The following is a 6,175-nucleotide window of genomic DNA, read 5'->3' on the forward strand; positions in this document are numbered from 1 at the left end:
TGACTTTGAACGCCGGTTTGGGCCATCAAATCTTGGGCAAAGTATGGACTATCATATATTGCTGGAAAGCCCAGGATGTCTACTTTCCAATGCCGTTGAGAGCGCGCCAATTAGGCTTCTGTAGCTCCAGAAAATCCACTTCGAATGCAGGGAGGTCAGAATCCAACAGCATCTGCAGTCCTTTTCAGTCTCTGAATCAGATTTTTGCTCAGAACCTTCAATTTCAGTGAGAAAATACCTGAAATCACAGAAAAACACACAAACTCATAGTAAAGTCCAGAAAAGTGAATTTTAACTAAAAACTACTAAAAATATACTAAAAACTAACTAAAAGATACTAAAAACATACTAAAAACAATGCCAAAAAGTGTACAAATTATCCGCTCATCACAACACCAAACTTAAATTGTTGCTTGTCCCCAAGCAACTGAAAATCAAAATAGGATAAAAAGAAGAGAATATACTATAGACTCCAAAATATCAAAGAAACATAGTTTCAATTAGATGAGCGGGACTAGTAGCTTTTTGCCTCCGAACAGTTTTGGCATCTCACTCTATCCTTTGAAGTCCAGAATGATTGGCATCTATAAGAGCTCAGAACTCAGATAGTGTTATTGATTCTCCTAGTTAAGTATAATGATTCTTGAACACAGCTAGTGTACGAGTCTTGGCTGTGGCCCAAAGCACTCTGTCTTCCAGTATTATCACCGGATACATACATGCCACAGACACATAATTGGATGAACCTTTTTTAGATTGTGACTCAGCTTTGCTAAAGTCCCCAATTAGAGGTGTCCAGGGTTCTTAAGCACACTCTTTTTGCCTTGGTTCACAACTTTATTTCTTTCTTTTTCTTTTTCTTCTCTTTTTTTTTTCGAAATTTTTTTTTTTGTATTCACTGCTTTTTCTTGCTTCAAGAATCAATTTGATGATTTTTCAGATCCTCAATAACAGTTCTCTTTCTCCTCATTCTTTCAAGAGCCAACAATTTTAACATTCTCAAAACAACAAATTCAAAAGACATATGCACTGTTCAAGCATTCATTCAGAAAACAAAAAGTATTGTCACCACATCAAACTAATTCAACTAGTTTCAGAGATAAATTCGAAATCCTGTACTTCTTGTTCTTTTGTGATTAAAGCATTTTTCATTTAAGAGAGGTGATGGATTCATAGGACATTCATATCTTTAAGGCATGAACTTTAAATTTTATTAATTATGAATTAAGAACAAGACTAAAAAATAAATATAAAATTAGACTAGAAAATAGAAAAAAAAACAACAAAAAACATGACAAAAACAGGCTCCTAATGATAGAGGTTTTCACAGAGTTAGGACTCAACAACCTTGATTTTGAGAAGTGGATGCTCCCTCAGCTTGAGAGGAGAGCTTTTGGCGTTTCATCTCTTGGAGTTCACGCCCCTGCTCCTTCCATTGACTTCTTGGTGATTGGATGTTCAATGGGTATGAATTCATCTGCTCCCATCTTCACCCCAGCCTCTTTACAGAACAAGGAGATCAAGCTTGGGTAGGCCAGTTTGGTTACAGTGGAATTCTTATTTGCAATTGTGTAGATCTCACAGGCAATCACATGATGCACCTCAACTTCTTTTCCAAGCATAATGCAATGAATCGTCACTGCTCTCTTGATGGTGACCTCAGAACGGTTGCTAGTGGGCAATATGGAACGCCCAATAAAGTCTAGCCAACCTCTTGCAATTGGTTTGAGGTCTCCCCTCTTGAGTTGGTTTGGGACACCCTTAGAATTGGTTATCCACTTAGTTCCAGGGAGGCATATGTCCTCTAGAACTTGATCCAACCCTTTGTCTGCTCTCACCATTCTCCTATTAAAGGAGTCAGGATCATCTTGCAGTTGAGGCAACTTGAAGATTTCTCTTATTTTGTCCAGATGGAAGTACATAACTTTCCCTCTGACCATGGTTCTGTAGGTATGGTAAGCGGTTCCAGTCATTCTCTGCTTATCTGTTAGCCACAGATTTGAGTAGAATTCCTGAACCATGTTCCTTCCAACCTTTATCTCAGGATTGGTTAGAACTTCCCATCCTCTGTTTCGAATTTGCTCTTGGATCCCCGGATATTCATCTTCTTTCAGATCAAATTTAACTTCCGGGATCACTGACCTCAGACCCATTATTTTGTGATAATGGTCTTCATGTTCTTTGGTTAAGAACTTCTCTTGATTCCAAAGATTCTTTGGATTATTCTCTTTCTTGCCTCTTAAATTGGTTTGTTTTCCCTTAGGAGCCATGATATTGATAAATCTTGGCTTAGTGATCACGGAAAAGCACACCAAACTTAGAGGTTTGCTTGTCCTCAAGCAAAAGAAAGGAAAGAAGAGAGAGAGGAGCAAATTCGAATGGTGTGGGCAATGAGGGGTCCAAACGTGTTCTTATAAGGGGGGGAGAAGAGATTTCGAAAAAAATAAGAATTTGAAAGAAAATTTGAGAAGATATGGAAAGGATTTGAGAAAAGGGTGAGTTTTTGAAGAAGATTTAGGATTAATTTGAGATAGATTTGAAGAATGGTTTTGATTTGTGAAGATTTGAAAGTGAATGATGAAAGGTTGAAGTGCATTTATGTAGAAGAGTATGGGTAATAAAAGGAAAGTTTGAAAAAATCTGAGTTGAAAACGAAATTGTGGTCCCCCCACCTTTCTGGCGTTAAACGCCCAGAATGGCACCCATTCTGGCGTTAAACGCCCAGAATGGCACCCATTCTGGCGTTTAACGCCCAATTGATGCCCCTTTTGGGCGTTTAACGCCCAGCCAGGTGCCCTGGCTGGCGTTAAACGCCAGAAATCCTTTATCACTGGGCGTTTTTCTGAACGCCCAGGATGCTGCACACCTGGCGTTAAACGCCCAGAATGGTGCCCATTCTGGCGTTTAACGCCCAAAATGGCACCATTCCTGGCGTTAAACGCCCAGAATGGTACCCATTCTGGCGTTTAACGCCCAAAATGCCCCCTTACTGGCATTTTTTCGCCAGTAAGCTCTTTTTCTCTGCTTTTTGAGCTGAATCCTTCTGTAACTCTGTGAATTCCTTCATTTTTGATACTTGCCTCTGTAAAAACAATTCATACAACCTCCTAATGACTGGGTTGCCTCCCAGCAAGCGCTTCTTTACTGTCTTTAGCTGGACCTTTACTAAGACTCACTCAAGTCTCAGTTTTGAGCATTCCTGCTCAAAATTGCTCTCAAGATAATGCTTGATTCTCTATCCATTAACAATGAACTTTTTGTCAGAATCAATATCCTGAAGCTCAACATATCCATATGGTGACACTCCTGTAATCACATACGGACCCCTCCATCGGGATTTGAGTTTTCCTGGAAACAATTTGAGCCTAGAATTGAAGAGCAGGACTTTTTGTCCTGGCTCAAAGACTCTGGTTGACAATTTCTTGTCATGCCACTTCTTTGCCTTTTCCTTATAAATTTTTGCTTTTTCAAAGGCATTGAGTCTGAACTCCTCTAGCTCATTTAGCTGGAGCAATCTTTTTTCACCAGCTAACTGTGCATCCATGTTTAGGAATCTGGTTGCCCAGTAGGCTTTATCTTCCAGTTCCACGGGCAGATGACAGGCCTTCCCATACACCAGTTGGTATGGAGAGGTTCCTATAGGAGTCTTGAATGCTGTTCTGTATGCCCACAGAGCGTCATCCAAGCTCTTTGCCCAATCCTTTCTTCGGGCTATCACAGTCCGTTCTAGGATTCTCTTTAGCTCTCTGTTAGAGACTTCAGCTTGCCCATTTGTCTGTGGATGATATGGAGTTGCCACTTTATGGCTAATTCCATGTCTAACCATAGCAGAGTGTAGCAGTCTATTGCAGAAATGAGTGCCCCCGTCACTGATTAGTACTCTGGGAACGCCAAACCTGCTGAAGATGTGTTTCTGGAGGAATTTCAGCACGGTCTTGGTATCGTTAGTGGGGGTAGCAATTGCTTCTACCCACTTAGATACATAGTCCACTGCCACCAGAATGTAAGTGTTTGAGTATGATGGTGGGAATGGCCCCATGAAGTCAATTCCCCATACATCAAACAATTCTATCTCTAATATCCCTTGTTGAGGCATGGCATATCCGTGAGGCAGGTTACCAGCTCTTTGGCAACTGTCACAGTTACGCACAAACTCTCGGGAATCTTTATAGAGAGTAGGCCAGTAGAAGCCACACTGGAGGACTTTAGTGGCTGTTCGCTCACTTCCAAAATGTCCTCCATACTGTGATCCATGGCAATGCCATAGGATCCTTTGTGCTTCTTCTCTGGGTACACATCTGCGGATCACTCCGTCAGCACATCTCTTAAAGAGATATGGTTCATCCCAGAGGTAGTACTTGGCATCTGAAATTAATTTCTTTCTTTGCACACTGCTGTACTCCTTGGGTATGAACCTCACAGCTTTATAATTTGCAATATCTACAAACCATGGAGCTTTCTGAATGGCAAAGAGTTGCTCATCTGGGAAGGTCTCAGAGATCTCAGTAGAAGGGAGGGACGCCCCAGCTACTGGTTCTATTTGGGACAGATGATCAGCTACTTGGTTCTCTGTCCCTTTTCTGTCTCTTATTTCTATATCAAACTCTTGCAGAAGCAACACCCATCTGATAAGCCTGGGTTTTGAATCCTGCTTTGTGAGTAAGTATTTAAGAGCAGCATGGTCAGTGTACACAACCACTTTGGATCCCACTAGATAGGATCTAAACTTGTCAATGGCATAAACCACTGCAAGTAATTCTTTTTCTGTGGTTGTGTAGTTCTTCTGTGCGTCATTTAGAACACGGCTGGCATAATAAATGACGTGCAGAAGCTTGTTATGCCTCTGTCCCAACACTGCACCAATGGCATGGTCACTGGCATCACACATTAATTCAAATGGCAATGTCCAATCTGGTGCAGAGATGACTGGTGCTGTGACCAGCTTAGCTTTCAGGGTCTCAAATGCCTGCAGACACTGTGTATCAAACACAAATGGTGTGTCAGCAGCTAGCAGGTTACTTAAAGGTTTTGCAATTTTTGAAAAATCCTTTATAAACCTTCTGTAGAATCCTGCATGTCCCAGAAAACTTCTGATTGCCTTAACATTGGCAGGTGGTGGTAATTTTTCAATTACCTCTACCTTTGCCTTATCCACCTCTATTCCCTTGCTTGAAATTTTGTGCCCAAGGACAATTCCCTCAGTCACCATGAAGTGACATTTCTCCCAGTTTAAAACCAGGTTAGTCTCTTGGCACCTTTTCAGGACAAGTGATAGGTGGTTAAGACAGGAGCTGAATGAGTCTCCATATACTGAAAAGTCATCCATGAAGACTTCCAGAAATTTCTCTACCATATCTGAGAAGATAGAGAGCATGCACCTCTGAAAGGTTGCAGGTGCATTGCACAGACCAAAAGGCATCCTCCTATAGGCAAACACGCCAGAAGGGCAAGTAAATGCTGTTTTCTCTTGGTCCTGGGGATCTACTGCAATTTGGTTGTAGCCTGAATAGCCATCCAAAAAGCAGTAATAGTCATGACCAGCTAGTCTTTCTAGCATTTGGTCTATGAATGGTAAAGGAAAATGATCCTTTCTGGTGGTTGTATTGAGCCTTCTGTAGTCAATACACATACACCACCATGTGACTGTCCTTGTAGGAACCAGTTCATTTTTTTCATTATGAACCACTGTCATGCCTCCCTTTTTGGGAACAACTTGGACAGGGCTCACCCAGGGGCTATCAGAAATAGGATAAATAATCCCAGCCTCTAGTAATTTAGTGACCTCTTTCTGCACCACCTCCTTCATGGCTGGATTTAGCCTCCTCTGTAGTTGGACCACTGGTTTGGCATTATCCTCCAACAGGATCTTGTGCATGCATCTAGCTGGGCTAATGCCCTTAAGATCACTTATGGACCACCCAAGAGCTGTCTTGTGTGTCCTTAGCACTTGAATTAGTGCTTCCTCTTCCTGTGGATTCAAAGCAGAGCTTATAATCACTGGAAAAGTGTCACCTTCTCCCAGAAATGCATATTTTAGAGATGGTGGTAGAGGTTTGGGAGGTTTATCCTCCTCCTGAGGAATTTTCGAAAATTTCTTTGTTTCCTCTGGTTCTTCTTGATCAGGTTGAGCATCTTTGAAGATGTCCTCAAGCTCTGATTCTAGGCTTTCAGTCAT

Source organism: Arachis stenosperma, chromosome 3 (genome assembly GCF_014773155.1).
Source record: "Arachis stenosperma cultivar V10309 chromosome 3, arast.V10309.gnm1.PFL2, whole genome shotgun sequence".
In the NCBI taxonomy this organism is placed as follows: Eukaryota; Viridiplantae; Streptophyta; class Magnoliopsida; order Fabales; family Fabaceae; genus Arachis; species Arachis stenosperma.